This window comes from Botryllus schlosseri, chromosome 10, assembly GCF_051294905.1.
Source record: "Botryllus schlosseri isolate E-star chromosome 10, Bs_hap1, whole genome shotgun sequence".
Taxonomy (NCBI): domain Eukaryota; kingdom Metazoa; phylum Chordata; class Ascidiacea; order Stolidobranchia; family Styelidae; genus Botryllus; species Botryllus schlosseri.
Window position 1 is genome coordinate 14,715,652 of NC_137245.1, and position 20,199 is coordinate 14,735,850.

Below are 20,199 nucleotides of genomic sequence, written 5' to 3' on the forward strand. Positions count from 1 at the left end.
TTACAATTGAGAGCGCGGGCTCGGAAGCGTACGGTAGCCATCTCTAATTTAATGGTAGCTTTCTTGAGGCCGGAAAATGGACCTGAATCCTTTTCTGAGGTCAATAGGGACCATTATCATGTGGATATCCCGAAAAATATATGGTGATTGTCGCACCAATAACAAATGTGTTTTCAATGCTTGCGCCTTATTAGACAACCTTTTTTTAAAACCTTCAATACAGACAAGGATTGGTAGCGAGCGCGATAGTCTAGTGGTTACGGTTCTGTTCTACAAGTCATAGGGTCCTCGGTTCGAGTCGGGGAAAGGAGCCGTTAAAGCGTTAAAGCTGCAAGACATACGCATATTCTCAGCGAGCGCGGTAGTGTAATGGTTACAGTTCAGGTCTATAAGGCACAAGGTTCTCGGTTCGATTCTGGGAGTAGGTGCGTTTTCATATCTGACTAGTGAGGTCCTCGGTTCAATTCTCGGCGAGAATCCGTTCTCTTAATCCATTAAAATTCGAGACAGCAAAATTAAAAAAATACGCGGAAAAATGAAAAAAAAATTCGCGGAAAAATTTAAATTTGAAAGTGGGCGTGGCTGGACACGTGGCGTAATCTCGTGGCCTCATACTACTACTATCGTAGCAATGCCGCATTTTATTCATGCAGTGCTGCACTGCAGATTGAAACTCATTATGAAACGGCGGGCCGTATTTTTGTGCGTATACTTGTGATAACTAATTATTATGTCGCGGGCCGGACGATTTCGCTTGGCGGGCCGGAACCGGCCCGCGGGCCGTAGGTTTCCGACCCTTGCCGTAAATACTATTTTATTCAAATCCAAATTTTTTCGATGGCAATAACTCCGCTTCCACTGGTTGGAAATGAACCAAATTTGGTGAGCATCGTTTCTATAGACAGCCTAACACTTTCATGGGGTGAACAGAAAATTTTCAATTTTTTTATTTTTATTATTTTTCAATAATAAATAGAAACTTTCTTCTCCTGTAGCAAAGCGGTTACTGGCTGGAATTGAACCAAATTTTGTGTGTAGGCTTAAATTAGGTAACCTAACAATTTTATCAAGTAGCCAGTACGATTTGAGAAAAAAAGTCATTTTTGAAGAGCCCTATACTGTTCGTATAACATCGATGAAAAAATGTTTGAAGTTATATTACCAAGAATCATTATAAGATATTCTTCGAGTAAGAAAAATGTCGTCACACATCATGTATAGGCTATACGACTTTCGCGAGGTTGTTTATATCATACCAATCTTTCTATATAAGAGAGAGCAATTTGATGATACTTCAGTCACCGCCCGAGACAGCGCGTTGGAACGATATCGATAAATAGTACAGATTTTAAAAAGTATGGAGTAAAGTTTCAGATGAATAGCCCATCGGTCGCTATGGGTATCACGACAGCAAACACTTTGAACGTGTACAATAAAAGGATAACCTAAATTTTTGCTCAAAAACGGTCCATGATATCGGATTGAATATTTCTCTGGACAATGACATTCATAACTTTTCGTGAATAGATTCCTTCCGGTAAACTTACAGCCACGATATTGGTCATTTGCTGGAATATATGTGGGATCTGGTGACAGGTGTTTTTTCTATGTGGTTTGAGACTCGTTGCTCACGCAGCTATTGTAAGTTACGCGAGCACGGGTGAAGGAGAATTTCTGCCACATTTTACTAATCTGGGCACGCGTTACTCGCAATGTTGTTGTGGGGCGCGGGTCTGGGGTCGATGTCTTGCTATACAGACGGGCTTGAAAGAGTAGTAGACACGTAAACAAAAAATTTTAATTTCCTAATATGGATGATGAGGGCTGAATTTGTCGACAGACGTATTTTCGGGTGATTTCTCGTTTTCATATATCCAGTTGTAAATATTGGAACACGAAAAATATTTCGCACGGCATACACACTAACTTACCAGTATTATAGCAGCAACAATAAACAACTTTTGGTATATTAAAAACGGTTTAGAAACTATAGAGGTACTCGCAATAACTATTACCCTACGATTTCATTCATAGTTGAGATCGCGATAATTCAATTTTGATTGTTCAAACCAAGTATGACAACGCAAGATGGCCCTGGTGAGTGCTATGGGACACATGGCTAGAATATGAAACAGCTTATTCGCTCGACTACGATGCTTATCTAAGGGGTCCTGGGCAGATTACAACGTAGCCTGCCTTTGACTATGTTAGAGAAAAAAAGGAATTTTGCTTCTGTATACTCGGATCAAACTTCATTAAACATGATAATATACTTTTTGATATCGCAGAAATTTTTCCAGTGGAGTTTTATTCATACAAAATGGGGAACGTTGTTTTACTGTCTTATTCCGACCCGCAAGACGCTAGTAGTTAGTATGATCGCTCGTGGTGTGCCATGGGGTTCTTATGGGTGCGGCGGCGATTCGCCTGGAAACTCGTGGTGGCGATTCGCCTTTTTAGACCCCCCTCTCGGCCGCGATTCGCCATGTGTTCTTATGGGTGCGGTCGTGATTCGCACTTTCAGGTATAGGTCGTGGCGGTGACTCGCCGTGAAAACTCGTGGTCGCGACTCGCCTTTTTTGCTATAGGCGGTGGCGGTGATTCGCCATGTATTCTTACGGGATCTGTGGTGACTCGCCATGTGTTCTTATGGGTGCGGCCGTGAATCGCCGTTTCGGGTATAGTCAACTCTCGCGCTGTGTTGAATAGGTATCAGGAATAGTAAATAGTCACGTGATTGATTCTTAGTTAATGTGTATATTACAAATTATTAAATATGACCGATTCGAGTTAATCCCAACGTTTACGGTGAGTACGACAATGATATATCGTTATTCTTATGGCGGGGGTGGCATGCGGCTATTGTATCTTATGGGTGCGGCCGTGAATCGCCCTTTCGGGTATAGACATCTCTCGCCTGGTGTTGAATATGTATCAAGTAAATAGTCATGTGATTGGTCCTTAGTTAATGTGTATATTCCAAATTACGGCGAGTACGACAATGATATATCGTTATTCTTATGGACGCGGCGATGATTCGTACTTTCGTTTATAGACTGCGGGCGGCATGTCGTACTTTCAGCAAAAAAGGTGTGAAATAGTTTGCTAAGTCTAGGAATCACTTGCAAGGTAATAGACAGCGATTCGAATATCAACAATAACAACGGTCACAAACTAACACTCCAAAAAGGTGTGAAATATTGGTAAAATCTCGCGATCGCTCACAAGATAATACCTAAGACATAACCATCGCTCGCGACTCGCTGTTACATACATGCCGATCGTTGACAATGTAATATTTTGGTAATTAGCTTACCAAAGAGCCCGCGTAGACGGCGATACCAACAATAGCCGCGTTCACAAACTAACACTTCAAAAAGGTGTGAAATAGGTTGCAAATCCCACGATCACTCACGAGATAACACCTAAGACATAGCCATCCCTCGCAACTTGTTTTTACATACATTCCAATCGCCACAATGTAATATTTTGATAATAGGTATGTCACAGGAACTGGATTTCACTGGTAAAATTTAATAAGTAACGAATAACAGAACCGTCGCAGCCGGTGATTGGAATACCGACAAATTATCACTTATTTCTGATCCAACCCTAATCCTTTGCGAAGTTGACGCTTATTCGAAAAGGTGTGAAATAATTGTAAAACCCTACGTCGCTGACGGGATAATGCATCAGACATAGCGATCTAGTTATAGCATGGGTCGGAATCCATTCGCGGGATGTACTAGGTAAATTGAGATAATCCGAAACGAAATATTTTGACTTTGGTGTAGTAGTATGAATTGAAATAGGATTGACAAACATGGCTATCAACTTTCCCACATTCCCATATTGATATTATACGCACATTGATTCGAAACAAGTAATGGAACATTGCAACTCTATTCGCGATCCGACTTTTCGTTTGTCAAAGCGACATTTTTAACATCTTACCATACTCAAAAGAATTATTTACAACATTAACAAGTGTTCAAAATCTAGTTTTCACTTACTTGATTATACCACTGCAACTCACAAATTTGAATTAATTCATTCTGGTTGTATTCATATGATCGGTCTTTTTTATTCAATTGTAAAGGTCGTTACTATTCTGAAGACAAAGTAAGCTATTTACTAATCGACACATGAATGACTTGACATAAACATATTATATTTTGAGTATACGAGATTTGAATGTCTGAACAATAACTGAGAAATAATTTATCACAATAAAATACGTATATTACAGCGTAAAAGATGTTTGAATGTCAGCAACTCTGTACGGTCATAGTTACTACCACAAATTTACCCGACCAACTCGTCATGATCATTCCTGAAATCAACACAAATATGACCACTGACTTGAGTTAACCACGAAACAGCATCAAGTTTTAAATCCACTTGTAGCTTACGGGTTATTTGAATGCTGGTTATGTTTTGTTGTAATTGAGTTAACGGAAATAGTATTACGTCTCGACATCTGACCATCTTACCATATTCAAAGAATCAACCACGAAAACATTGTCAAGTAAATCCGTTAACCGACCAACTCAAACAGTATCAATATGAAAAACAGCCAAACATACACGAATCCATACAAGCACTAAAACCTAAAATCCATAACAAGCCTGGTTGTATTCATATCCCTACACGTCTTTTTATTCAACTTGAAAAGTCGTTACTATTCTGTAAGACAAAGAAATTACTATGCGGTATATTTTGTAAGATAAAAGTAATTACTTCTCGGTGCCCGCGACTTGAGATTGACATAATATGTTTGAGTATGCGAGATTTGAAAGTCTACCCAACATGTTGAGAATTCATTTCTTACAATTGAACGCAGGTGTTATATTGAAAATTATCATGATGTAAACATAAGGATTGACACATTGATTTGACATATGTAATAGTTGATCATGACTTGACTATTAAATTATTTGCGTTAATTAGACCCGGCGTTGTGGTAAAGATTATTGTGACAGCAACAAACTTTTCAGTACCATTGTTATTAACATATTGAGTTGTAAACTATGTGTGTCTAAAATGTTCTCGATTGGAAAATTATTCAGCCTTGGTACAAACCACGCAGAGTATTGTGGATATCAGGAAATATTTTACAAATGTAATTGTCTGCAGTAAACAAGACTAAAGATGAAACAACAATTACCTTTGTTGAACAATAACCGGTGCAATACTTTATTGTCGGTGAGAATTGAAACACTTTCGCGCATTACCTGGTGTCAAGATATCACACTAGGTGAATTGACATACCGCCATTTGATTAATGCTTAATCCGTTCGCATCATTTCACACTCACTTTGATCATTACAAAAGTAAATTGGAATATGTTTGCTAGGCACCACCTATTCAACTATACTTGAGTAATACAGAAACCTCTCAGCATTAATAAAATCGAAATGTGCGCTACACTGAAATCTACAAAAATGTGTTTGTATTGCTGTTCGTAGTAGCGATATCGATTTGAACCTCCATCATCTAACCAAACTACTGAGAGTCGTTGTCAATTTACATGACGTTCACTGATTACATACTAGAACTATTTGTGCAACGCACACGATCAGAGAAATTGGACATTTTTCCATTGCCATTCGTCAAAGTAAATGTCGTCACAATAATCAGTCACTAAAAGACCATATACTTGTATGTGATTGAATCGCCGACAATTAACTCGGTAAATCAAACCCCTGAGAAATTTCACTCAGTCATTGGATAGGAAACAGCGTCGCTTAATCGGTGTGAGTCGTTTTTTCTAAATGCTAATCATATCTGTCCAGCCAAGAACAATTTTCACTCACTTGGGTAACGAAACCAGTGTCCAATATCAATACAAGATATTTTCGTCACACAAAAATAATCAACTTCACTCGATATTCCCGTACTACGAAACTGTACAAAGGTTACATGTTTTTGTATGACATGGAATTAATACCGATCGAAGTAACCGTATTGGAAATAACTTTTAAACAAACACACTCTACGTGGTTAACATTCTCGTCAATTCTATTGTGATTAATGTATACTTCATGTGATCTGGATTCATTTCGATATGGCTAAACATTCAACCTCGACGGATACGAATTGTCACACACTCAAGTATAATATCATACCAAATAGTTATTTACAAGACACAGAAAATTTGTTTTGGTCGTTTCGACTTTATTACTGTAGATACTCATCACTTCGCTTAATACAATCTAGATTTAAACTTCATCGAACCTTTGGTGTCTATCGTTTTGCTGGATACGAATTATGTTAGTCTAAGAGTACACAATTTTCACTATCTTGGGTTATGAACTCAGTGTGTTAGCGATCATTCAATATTTTGTAGTATCAACTAGCTACTTCGTAGGATACGAATGATCATCCTCACAACTCTTACAAAAGTACGAAGGATATTTACATCACACAAAGTAATCGACTTTACTCGATATCCTCACACTACGAAACTGAATGGTTGGTTTGACTCTACAAACTGTTCTGATGTCACAAGAACTTTTTCATACGAATGGTTACGTATCTAAATATTCAAATAATCCAACACACGACTATAGTACTTACAGAAATATCATAGTTCTTGTAACAAAGTTTTATAAGTATAATGTTTATCGTAAGTCCTACATAGCCATGATATCCGTCCGAGTTTGACTTTTAGAAAATATTATACCGACATCGCGACATCTTTCAAAATTAAAACCACGATGACTGCTTCAGAGACCTACCAATGATATTGCAGTAATACAGTTACTTCCACAAAAGAGTATGTATTCGACTTACTTACCACAAATCTAACGCACAAAACAATTTACTTTACTAACGAGAAGCGCCGAGTCTCACATCAAAACAACTAGAAAGTGGAACTATATTAAAAAACGTCGCTAACCTTTGTGCACCAGCTGTAAATCACACAAGCAACATGTTTCAAGATTCTGGTTATTGAAAAACGTTAAAGTGTTTCTCCTGCACCAAGTCGTTATGTTGACGAAAGCGTATATTGTAATACCATGATCGATTTGCATTCGTTGGTCACAAACTGTCACTACTCTAAATAATTATTTTTCACTCAAACACAAAAGCATACTTGTCGCCAATCGTTTTCATCAAGCACGAGTTCAAGAAGCTTACTTACTACGACATGAATTGTTATTTTTATGTTGTGTAAATAGGTAATAATTTTAGTAACACTACATCAACATCATCGAGTTGTGCGAATAGATTTACATGTGGTTTTAATCGAAGTACACAGCACGGTCTAATGTAGATTCATCTCTATTGTACAGTAACTCGGTAATCGAAATGCATTAACATTTAAACAACGATCTTGGTTCGTCACGCGAAAAATATCTTTACTGTCGCAACACTCTGATACTCTGCACAAGATGTGTAAATCCTTTTCACACTCGTAATAATACACTAACGGGATACCAACGTCAAGCGATAACGTTTAACAAGACCAACGACACTGAACCCACGACGTTTACCTATGTAAAATTACCACTTTCACCTGGCGGGCCGTCGTTTACCTGACTAAACATATTATTTTCCTTTGGAGATCTGACGTTTACCCAGAGTAAGAAACCATTTTCACTTGTAAATATATTTTTTCCTTGGCTAACAAACCTTTTTTCACTTGGAAATATATTTTTTCTCTGGGTAACAAACCTTTTTCACTTGGAAATATATTTTTTCTCTGGTTAACAAACCTTTTTCACTTGGAAATATATTTTTTCTCTGGTTAACAAACCTTTTCCCCTGAGCAACAAACCATTTTCACTTGGCGGTCCGTCGTTTACCTTAGTAAAAACATCATTTTCCTTTGGAGATCTGGTGTTTACCCAGTGCAACAATACATTTTCACTTGGCCATCTATCTTTTCCTAGAGTAACAAAACCACTTTCATTTGGAAATCTGACAAACACACCCGCCAACTTGGAATTTGTTGTATTGACGACAGTTTGAAATAGATTACAACGAACAGTGACGTAAACATACACGGACTACCGGTTTCAGAGTATTCCTGCATCAGTCGTATCACATCAATATCATCGGTTAACCACATGAAATAACAATATGCCCTTGTACACCGAAATGCATGTTTTGGAAATTGGACAATAGGTTTCGACATATCTGTGATGTCCAGGTTCGTGCTTTGGATTTTCCAGAGTCAAAGTGTCTGAATAAAACACCGCCTCGACTTCTGTAAATGTTTGGCACGCAGATAACGGTAGTCGGAAATCGAGGAATTTATGTTTCCATCGGGCTAACAACTCCGGTTACTTGTGATCTATCTCACACGTGTTTACTATGTTGTGTCGCTCTTTATTGACCAATAGCCTACATACCACACCATTCAGTTTGAAATCGGAAACCCCGAGAAAGTATTAACCGGATCCGGATATCAACTCTGAATCGATAAACCATATTCAAGTAAACATGCCACAACCTGTGTCTCCAGGAAAATAACAAGACATCGCACAAATCAAGTTTACTTCGCGATTATTTGCCCACACAAGTAATCACGTAAACGAGGTGTATGACATTACATCCATCATGGATAACATCGTGTCTAGCATTACAAATATCATGGGTGACAAATTCGTCTTTTCAAGTCTCGTCATGCACCGACTCTGTACATTCAGTGTGGGTATAGATGACTTGGAGATAGACAAACAGACATCTTTGACCGTAACAGGGGCCTTAGCATGAGAATTCGTTACACGGGTGCAACGTCGCAGTCAGACATCTTTAACAGTGATTCCGCGTATGGAAATCTTAAATTCGATTGCGGTTATTGTAATCCGAGTTACTGTGTTTCTGTGGTGTGAAGACTAAATTCGCGTTGATCCCCCCTGCAAGAGTGTGATGTCTATTTCACACCTAGAGCAATTATAAAACGCATCTTCGAAACTTTTGGTCTAGTTCATCCGCTTGCATTTCGAAACGGACCACCACCATCACCACAAGACAATTGAAAAAACTTCGTCGCTACCTGATGATATACACGAGTAAGGATGGGACTACGCGTAACTTTCCATAGATTCCTCTGGCCCCACACCGTGGTTTTACGACACAGACAAGATGCGGCAGTGGAAATATTGAAAATGAAAAACGATACCTTGGTTACATTTGATTTGGATTTTACACCTGATGAACCATACACTCGATTGATACATTGGGATGACGACTCTATCGTCGAGGTTGAGGGAAAAGAAATGTACAGATTTGTTGGTGTCGTGGATATTCAACGAAAATCGGGGTACATGATAGTACATGGTTCGCATATATGACTATGAATGTATCGGTATGCATAATGCTCTGTTCACTGTATCGATATCACCAATGGTATTTGAACGAATAACCATGTTACGGTCAAAGATGTCTGTTTGTCTATCTCCAAGTCATCTATACCCACACTGAATGTACAGAGTCGGTGCATGACGAGACTTGAAAAGACGAATTTGTCACCCATGATATTTGTAATGCTAGACACGATGTTATCCATGATGGATGTAATGTCATACACCTCGTTTACGTGATTACTTGTGTGGGCAAATAATCGCGAAGTAAACTTGATTTGTGCGATGTCTTGTTATTTTCCTGGAGACACAGGTTGTGGCATGTTTACTTGAATATGGTTTATCGATTCAGAGTTGATATCCGGATCCGGTTAATACTTTCTCGGGGTTTCCGATTTCAAACTGAATGGTGTGGTATGTAGGCTATTGGTCAATAAAGAGCGACACAACATAGTAAACACGTGTGAGATAGATCACAAGTAACCGGAGTTGTTAGCCCGATGGAAACATAAATTCCTCGATTTCCGACTACCGTTATCTGCGTGCCAAACATTTACAGAAGTCGAGGCGGTGTTTTATTCAGACACTTTGACTCTGGAAAATCCAAAGCACGAACCTGGACATCACAGATATGTCGAAACCTATTGTCCAATTTCCAAAACATGCATTTCGGTGTACAAGGGCATATTGTTATTTCATGTGGTTAACCGATGATATTGATGTGATACGACTGATGCAGGAATACTCTGAAACCGGTAGTCCGTGTATGTTTACGTCACTGTTCGTTGTAATCTATTTCAAACTGTCGTCAATACAACAAATTCCAAGTTGGCGGGTGTGTTTGTCAGATTTCCAAATGAAAGTGGTTTTGTTACTCTAGGAAAAGATAGATGGCCAAGTGAAAATGTATTGTTGCACTGGGTAAACACCAGATCTCCAAAGGAAAATGATGTTTTTACTAAGGTAAACGACGGACCGCCAAGTGAAAATGGTTTGTTGCTCAGGGGAAAAGGTTTGTTAACCAGAGAAAAAATATATTTCCAAGTGAAAAAGGTTTGTTAACCAGAGAAAAAATATATTTCCAAGTGAAAAAGGTTTGTTACCCAGAGAAAAAATATATTTCCAAGTGAAAAAAGGTTTGTTAGCCAAGGAAAAAATATATTTACAAGTGAAAATGGTTTCTTACTCTGGGTAAACGTCAGATCTCCAAAGGAAAATAATATGTTTAGTCAGGTAAACGACGGCCCGCCAGGTGAAAGTGGTAATTTTACATAGGTAAACGTCGTGGGTTCAGTGTCGTTGGTCTTGTTAAACGTTATCGCTTGACGTTGGTATCCCGTTAGTGTATTATTACGAGTGTGAAAAGGATTTACACATCTTGTGCAGAGTATCAGAGTGTTGCGACAGTAAAGATATTTTTCGCGTGACGAACCAAGATCGTTGTTTAAATGTTAATGCATTTCGATTACCGAGTTACTGTACAATAGAGATGAATCTACATTAGACCGTGCTGTGTACTTCGATTAAAACCACATGTAAATCTATTCGCACAACTCGATGATGTTGATGTAGTGTTACTAAAATTATTACCTATTTACACAACATAAAAATAACAATTCATGTCGTAGTAAGTAAGCTTCTTGAACTCGTGCTTGATGAAAACGATTGGCGACAAGTATGCTTTTGTGTTTGAGTGAAAAATAATTATTTAGAGTAGTGACAGTTTGTGACCAACGAATGCAAATCGATCATGGTATTACAATATACGCTTTCGTCAACATAACGACTTGGTGCAGGAGAAACACTTTAACGTTTTTCAATAACCAGAATCTTGAAACATGTTGCTTGTGTGATTTACAGCTGGTGCACAAAGGTTAGCGACGTTTTTTAATATAGTTCCACTTTCTAGTTGTTTTGATGTGAGACTCGGCGCTTCTCGTTAGTAAAGTAAATTGTTTTGTGCGTTAGATTTGTGGTAAGTAAGTCGAATACATACTCTTTTGTGGAAGTAACTGTATTACTGCAATATCATTGGTAGGTCTCTGAAGCAGTCATCGTGGTTTTAATTTTGAAAGATGTCGCGATGTCGGTATAATATTTTCTAAAAGTCAAACTCGGACGGATATCATGGCTATGTAGGACTTACGATAAACATTATACTTATAAAACTTTGTTACAAGAACTATGATATTTCTGTAAGTACTATAGTCGTGTGTTGGATTATTTGAATATTTAGATACGTAACCATTCGTATGAAAAAGTTCTTGTGACATCAGAACAGTTTGTAGAGTCAAACCAACCATTCAGTTTCGTAGTGTGAGGATATCGAGTAAAGTCGATTACTTTGTGTGATGTAAATATCCTTCGTACTTTTGTAAGAGTTGTGAGGATGATCATTCGTATCCTACGAAGTAGCTAGTTGATACTACAAAATATTGAATGATCGCTAACACACTGAGTTCATAACCCAAGATAGTGAAAATTGTGTACTCTTAGACTAACATAATTCGTATCCAGCAAAACGATAGACACCAAAGGTTCGATGAAGTTTAAATCTAGATTGTATTAAGCGAAGTGATGAGTATCTACAGTAATAAAGTCGAAACGACCAAAACAAATTTTCTGTGTCTTGTAAATAACTATTTGGTATGATATTATACTTGAGTGTGTGACAATTCGTATCCGTCGAGGTTGAATGTTTAGCCATATCGAAATGAATCCAGATCACATGAAGTATACATTAATCACAATAGAATTGACGAGAATGTTAACCACGTAGAGTGTGTTTGTTTAAAAGTTATTTCCAATACGGTTACTTCGATCGGTATTAATTCCATGTCATACAAAAACATGTAACCTTTGTACAGTTTCGTAGTACGGGAATATCGAGTGAAGTTGATTATTTTTGTGTGACGAAAATATCTTGTATTGATATTGGACACTGGTTTCGTTACCCAAGTGAGTGAAAATTGTTCTTGGCTGGACAGATATGATTAGCATTTAGAAAAAACGACTCACACCGATTAAGCGACGCTGTTTCCTATCCAATGACTGAGTGAAATTTCTCAGGGGTTTGATTTACCGAGTTAATTGTCGGCGATTCAATCACATACAAGTATATGGTCTTTTAGTGACTGATTATTGTGACGACATTTACTTTGACGAATGGCAATGGAAAAATGTCCAATTTCTCTGATCGTGTGCGTTGCACAAATAGTTCTAGTATGTAATCAGTGAACGTCATGTAAATTGACAACGACTCTCAGTAGTTTGGTTAGATGATGGAGGTTCAAATCGATATCGCTACTACGAACAGCAATACAAACACATTTTTGTAGATTTCAGTGTAGCGCACATTTCGATTTTATTAATGCTGAGAGGTTTCTGTATTACTCAAGTATAGTTGAATAGGTGGTGCCTAGCAAACATATTCCAATTTACTTTTGTAATGATCAAAGTGAGTGTGAAATGATGCGAACGGATTAAGCATTAATCAAATGGCGGTATGTCAATTCACCTAGTGTGATATCTTGACACCAGGTAATGCGCGAAAGTGTTTCAATTCTCACCGACAATAAAGTATTGCACCGGTTATTGTTCAACAAAGGTAATTGTTGTTTCATCTTTAGTCTTGTTTACTGCAGACAATTACATTTGTAAAATATTTCCTGATATCCACAATACTCTGCGTGGTTTGTACCAAGGCTGAATAATTTTCCAATCGAGAACATTTTAGACACACATAGTTTACAACTCAATATGTTAATAACAATGGTACTGAAAAGTTTGTTGCTGTCACAATAATCTTTACCACAACGCCGGGTCTAATTAACGCAAATAATTTAATAGTCAAGTCATGATCAACTATTACATATGTCAAATCAATGTGTCAATCCTTATGTTTACATCATGATAATTTTCAATATAACACCTGCGTTCAATTGTAAGAAATGAATTCTCAACATGTTGGGTAGACTTTCAAATCTCGCATACTCAAACATATTATGTCAATCTCAAGTCGCGGGCACCGAGAAGTAATTACTTTTATCTTACAAAATATACCGCATAGTAATTTCTTTGTCTTACAGAATAGTAACGACTTTTCAAGTTGAATAAAAAGACGTGTAGGGATATGAATACAACCAGGCTTGTTATGGATTTTAGGTTTTAGTGCTTGTATGGATTCGTGTATGTTTGGCTGTTTTTCATATTGATACTGTTTGAGTTGGTCGGTTAACGGATTTACTTGACAATGTTTTCGTGGTTGATTCTTTGAATATGGTAAGATGGTCAGATGTCGAGACGTAATACTATTTCCGTTAACTCAATTACAACAAAACATAACCAGCATTCAAATAACCCGTAAGCTACAAGTGGATTTAAAACTTGATGCTGTTTCGTGGTTAACTCAAGTCAGTGGTCATATTTGTGTTGATTTCAGGAATGATCATGACGAGTTGGTCGGGTAAATTTGTGGTAGTAACTATGACCGTACAGAGTTGCTGACATTCAAACATCTTTTACGCTGTAATATACGTATTTTATTGTGATAAATTATTTCTCAGTTATTGTTCAGACATTCAAATCTCGTATACTCAAAATATAATATGTTTATGTCAAGTCATTCATGTGTCGATTAGTAAATAGCTTACTTTGTCTTCAGAATAGTAACGACCTTTACAATTGAATAAAAAAGACCGATCATATGAATACAACCAGAATGAATTAATTCAAATTTGTGAGTTGCAGTGGTATAATCAAGTAAGTGAAAACTAGATTTTGAACACTTGTTAATGTTGTAAATAATTCTTTTGAGTATGGTAAGATGTTAAAAATGTCGCTTTGACAAACGAAAAGTCGGATCGCGAATAGAGTTGCAATGTTCCATTACTTGTTTCGAATCAATGTGCGTATAATATCAATATGGGAATGTGGGAAAGTTGATAGCCATGTTTGTCAATCCTATTTCAATTCATACTACTACACCAAAGTCAAAATATTTCGTTTCGGATTATCTCAATTTACCTAGTACATCCCGCGAATGGATTCCGACCCATGCTATAACTAGATCGCTATGTCTGATGCATTATCCCGTCAGCGACGTAGGGTTTTACAATTATTTCACACCTTTTCGAATAAGCGTCAACTTCGCAAAGGATTAGGGTTGGATCAGAAATAAGTGATAATTTGTCGGTATTCCAATCACCGGCTGCGACGGTTCTGTTATTCGTTACTTATTAAATTTTACCAGTGAAATCCAGTTCCTGTGACATACCTATTATCAAAATATTACATTGTGGCGATTGGAATGTATGTAAAAACAAGTTGCGAGGGATGGCTATGTCTTAGGTGTTATCTCGTGAGTGATCGTGGGATTTGCAACCTATTTCACACCTTTTTGAAGTGTTAGTTTGTGAACGCGGCTATTGTTGGTATCGCCGTCTACGCGGGCTCTTTGGTAAGCTAATTACCAAAATATTACATTGTCAACGATCGGCATGTATGTAACAGCGAGTCGCGAGCGATGGTTATGTCTTAGGTATTATCTTGTGAGCGATCGCGAGATTTTACCAATATTTCACACCTTTTTGGAGTGTTAGTTTGTGACCGTTGTTATTGTTGATATTCGAATCGCTGTCTATTACCTTGCAAGTGATTCCTAGACTTAGCAAACTATTTCACACCTTTTTTGCTGAAAGTACGACATGCCGCCCGCAGTCTATAAACGAAAGTACGAATCATCGCCGCGTCCATAAGAATAACGATATATCATTGTCGTACTCGCCGTAATTTGGAATATACACATTAACTAAGGACCAATCACATGACTATTTACTTGATACATATTCAACACCAGGCGAGAGATGTCTATACCCGAAAGGGCGATTCACGGCCGCACCCATAAGATACAATAGCCGCATGCCACCCCCGCCATAAGAATAACGATATATCATTGTCGTACTCACCGTAAACGTTGGGATTAACTCGAATCGGTCATATTTAATAATTTGTAATATACACATTAACTAAGAATCAATCACGTGACTATTTACTATTCCTGATACCTATTCAACACAGCGCGAGAGTTGACTATACCCGAAACGGCGATTCACGGCCGCACCCATAAGAACACATGGCGAGTCACCACAGATCCCGTAAGAATACATGGCGAATCACCGCCACCGCCTATAGCAAAAAAGGCGAGTCGCGACCACGAGTTTTCACGGCGAGTCACCGCCACGACCTATACCTGAAAGTGCGAATCACGACCGCACCCATAAGAACACATGGCGAATCGCGGCCGAGAGGGGGGTCTAAAAAGGCGAATCGCCACCACGAGTTTCCAGGCGAATCGCCGCCGCACCCATAAGAACCCCATGGCACACCACGAGCGATCATACTAACTACTGACGCTATCGAAAGCCTCGCCGTGTCTTTGAATAAAATGTGAACCGCAACGCCTACATCATTCCAAAATCATGTATCGGCATCATCGACAATTTTTTGAGCTGCAAAACGTTCAAGTGGATATGGAATCTTGAGTACAAAAGTACTGGAAAGAACACAGCATATCTGATTTTCGACGATGTAAAAAAGTTCGAACTGACACTGGAAGACGCCCCACCAACCCTACCTGAACCTATGGGATACGTAAACGACAACTAAATAGTATATTCATATTGAAATGAACATGTACTGCATATACTATTTAATTGTATATTGAAGTTCTGTACCTCCAAGAAGCTCTTCAAGTAAACGACAACAATCAACACTTCTTCAATCCTGATGTACTGTATCAGATGGAAGACCAGATGCCCGAAATTATGCTTTGCATCATTACAATACTCAACTACACCCATATAATCACACCGGCCTCCTACGGTTCCGAAGAAAAATAAGCTTACTTCTGCTTCCACAACGATGCTAAAACAATTTCGCGAGGTGTTATGTGTGAACGCGAACCTTTTTGAAAGGTTCTGTATGAACGCGAACGTGAACCCAAGGGTTATGACTAATAGAAAAAAATTCAAAATTTTGTGTGTCCTGTAGTCACAAACGATGAACTTTTGTGTCCTGATTTCAAAATTCACAAAAGTTAAGACTGTTTAAACAAAAACCTCCCGCACAAAAATGTTATAGTTTTCACTGTATGAAGAATAGGCTTTCCTTTGTACATATATACAGACTATATAATTTATATATCGACCGATTTGATTTTAACTGACCCAATTCCAATTGTGAAGATTGAAAATAGTATTTTGGTAAATTTTGATCGCCCAGATTGAAATATTCCCATGGTGTTCTTGTTTACGGTCAAAATTAAGTAATTAATAAATAATTATTAATTCCGATTTTAGATGTGGACTGTATATATCGTATAATTTCAATGCGTCTGACACAAATCAAACTGGGTGTTCGAAAAGACGAAAGTAGAGTAATAGATATTTTCAGCGGTCTAGAAAACCGATTAGAAGATTATGATGTATAGAAAAATTTGAAAATCTCATATATCATATTTGACACCGTAACATCTGTTGATACTGGACGACAGAATGGCGTTGTTTCTAAACTGCAAAATGCAATGATGAGCAAGGGTTTTCATAACCACAATATATTGTTTGCCAACATCATATTATCGATTCTTAACGCATATATAAGAGTTCTTCAATCTAACGTCTCGAACAAATCAGACTCTCAGCTACAAATTTGGAGATGATGTGGTAAAACACCAGGAAAACTTGGTGCAATCCACCAAGCAAGAATTTCAGATGAAAATATTAGAAAACCTAGGATGGAGTGATGATTTTAAGTTTATCAATGACCTGTGCAGAGCATGCTGCTCTTTCAAAGAAAATAGTATAGATTACCACCTATCAAATGACATAAACTGCCATCTCTACGCAATGCGAGGTAGTGCTCAAGCGCCATGATTGCGTACTTCCAAATCCCCAGATGGAGAATAACTCTGGAGATATCATTAGTCATCGCAAATGCGTGTCAGGAAGACTGGTATTCCAACCAGATGTCTAAAGATGAAATATACTAGAGCCCGACCGATTACCGGTTCGTCGACAATAACACTGTGTAAAAATTATTGGAATCGGCCATTGGAGCTGAAAATTTATCGGCAATTTACGTGTGACTTCACAACATGGCAGTAGGAAGCCAGACAGCTATAATCTTTGACCGCTAGACTGAGAATATTGATATATTTCATATAGCTTCAACTTTATAGGTGTCCAGATGGAGCCTTTCTAGTTTATTTCATGTTCAAGTATAACAATGGCTGTGAAGATGTTCAAATAAATGCCCTGAAGCTTTGAAAATGTGCTTATGTATACATCCAAATTCTTTTGAATATCGGCTGAATGTATTATAGGGTTATCGGTCAAGGTGTGAGATATCGGTTTTATCGGTATCGACCCAAAAATCCAATATCAGTGGGGCTCTAGAATATACCAAAGATTATTTGCTGCTATCTCTGCGGTCGAATGTCCTGCAGCGATATAGTGCCTCAAAACCCCATTGAAAGTCGGATATGTCCATCGTAGATGTCCCCGACACTAACATAATTACAGAAAGGGAAGTCGAATTGATGGATGAACTTTACAAGAAGGGAAATAGGACATATATTTGAAGATTAAATTTGTAGCAAAGAAATCTTTGTATTTTTTAAATTTTTCTAAATTTGGACCAGTGTCGAAAATTGAACTTAGTTTGTGTGGGACATTTTTTTCGATTTGAACAAAATGATTATAATTTTATTAATTTATACCAAAATGTTCATCAATTCCTGCTACAGGTAAAAAAATTTTTTTTTAGTCATAACCCTGGACTCACTGAACCTCATGATGTCCCGTGACGCCAATTCCAACTCTACATTTCAGTGAAGTGATATATTAATGTACACGATAACTAGCGACGACTCGGATCACATAATGCCACAATGCTGAAGTAGCCTACATACTAACATTTTAAACGTCGCCAAATGTATCAATAAATGATATAATAATCCCTCAAATCAATATTTTTCGTCACTTTGCCAACGATTTCGACGAGGACTTGCAAGTGAATATAAGCTTACGCCTTAACGGTCTAGGCCAGACCGGACAATGTATTCAGCGTCTGAGTGTTGCTACGTTGATATTCAGCAGAGTGCAAAACGGGTTTCTATACTCGCTACCGATATTACCACATTAACAAGCTATACAGTGGTAGCAAAGGCCGTAATCGCACGCTTGCTGGATTTTTTTACATCAGACAACGATATTAATTTCATTGATTGGTTGAATAAGCATCATTCGCTGACTTCCTACAGGTAGTGTATTTCGCTCTTGATCTTGTGTGATTGCGGGTCAAGCTCACAGCAGAGAGTCACTAAATATTCACAAACGGTAAGCTAGATATTTCGAGCAAAGTTTTGTAACAAAACAAGTATAATGTTTGAGATTGTCAGAGTTCATGTTCGTTTAGTGTCGTTTAGTGTTGATCTTTTTATGCTGCTTGCACCATGCATAGAGTGACCCGCAATTGAAATGCAGTAAATTTCAACCAAAGATGTTATAATGACGTGAAAATTGTAATATATGAAAAGGGTTCACAGTGCAGAACCTACCAAGGTTCGTTTGTGAACGTGAATTTTACGCTCACACCATCCCTAATGACGAGACATTGTGTGGTGGCCATTGCACCGGTGGCCATGGTATACTTTGCCATTCTATCGTCTACTGACATTACACGCGAAGCACTGGGAAACGAGCAGGCGCAGTGTCATAGGCCAGTGCTCTTCACCCTTTTTCGTCGTGGTACACCCTTCTAGCGTTTACTCAAAACTCGTACTCCCTTGACCACACAGGATAAGACACCGATTCCGTCGTAAGCCGCATTTCGATTACATATATAGCATACGGCCGCATTCAAGTACAGTATCGTCGTGGCCCATATGGACGACAAGTACTCTACTCATGTTAACTTGGCTACTGAAAACTTTCCGCCGCGGAGAGCCATTGTGGTGTTATGTGTTATCACTGCATGATTTCTTAAGATCATATTCCTTGCGTATAAATCTTCTACATGTAGAATACGAACATCACTGCAGGCTTAGGCTACAATGGATGCACCAAAATCCTGCGGATAAATGCCAGGAAAAGTAATTGCTATCAGGTTGCTAGTCGCGCGGAGAGCGAAATATTTTTCAACCTATGTAATGAATTTGATCTATATTAGTTCCACATATTACTGTAAAAATTCTATTCATTCTCAGCCCACTTGATCAGATTAACCGGTTGAGCTTCGAAAAATTTGGGCACGATATTAATGATACATATTCCGTTTTTTATTAATCACTTTGTTGCGTGTTGGTAGGCTTATTTCTTGACCTCCCATCAGGAATGTCAGTATAGTCAAAATTTATGGGAATCCCCCTAACGTACCAAAAAATCGATTCTTGGACGCACACGATTCCAACTTAGTATTTTTAATGCAGCGCATCATTTCCCTCTGCGGCTCGCATTTGTACGGCGAGGCTCAGATTGCGAGGACACTATTATATTAAAAACGAAAAAGTCACCCTGAATCGCGCTGAGCGTGAAGAAAATTTTAACGTTCAATTAACATTTCTGAAAGATTTTGAAGCCAATTTGTAAAGTCAAATTGCATGCTGACGCCCGCCAACACACTCTAGTGTAAGTATTTGTAGACGGCCGCAACGCATAGGTAAATGCTAAATACTATTCAGGTATCGAGTTTACCGGACCATCGTACAACACAGTGGTTCTCAAATTCGACCCGTGAGACCGGCCTGAAAAATCTTTTTCGACTCAAAAACTGACATATTTTTTCATGAAAAAAAACTTGATTTTAACAAAATCTTGCTCTATGAAGA

At 38.1% G+C, this 20,199-nt stretch overlaps 1 long non-coding RNA gene across 1 annotated transcript; it reads left to right on the forward strand.

Annotated features, from left to right (window-relative positions):
* The first annotated feature begins 1,313 nt into the window (after positions 1–1,313).
* On the forward strand, positions 1,314–15,943 carry LOC145448088 (uncharacterized). Its single transcript, XR_013917799.1, has 2 exons — positions 1,314–2,373; positions 15,738–15,943. It is a non-coding gene; the product is annotated as an uncharacterized LOC145448088 (long non-coding RNA).
* Positions 15,944–20,199: the final 4,256 nt, after the last annotated feature.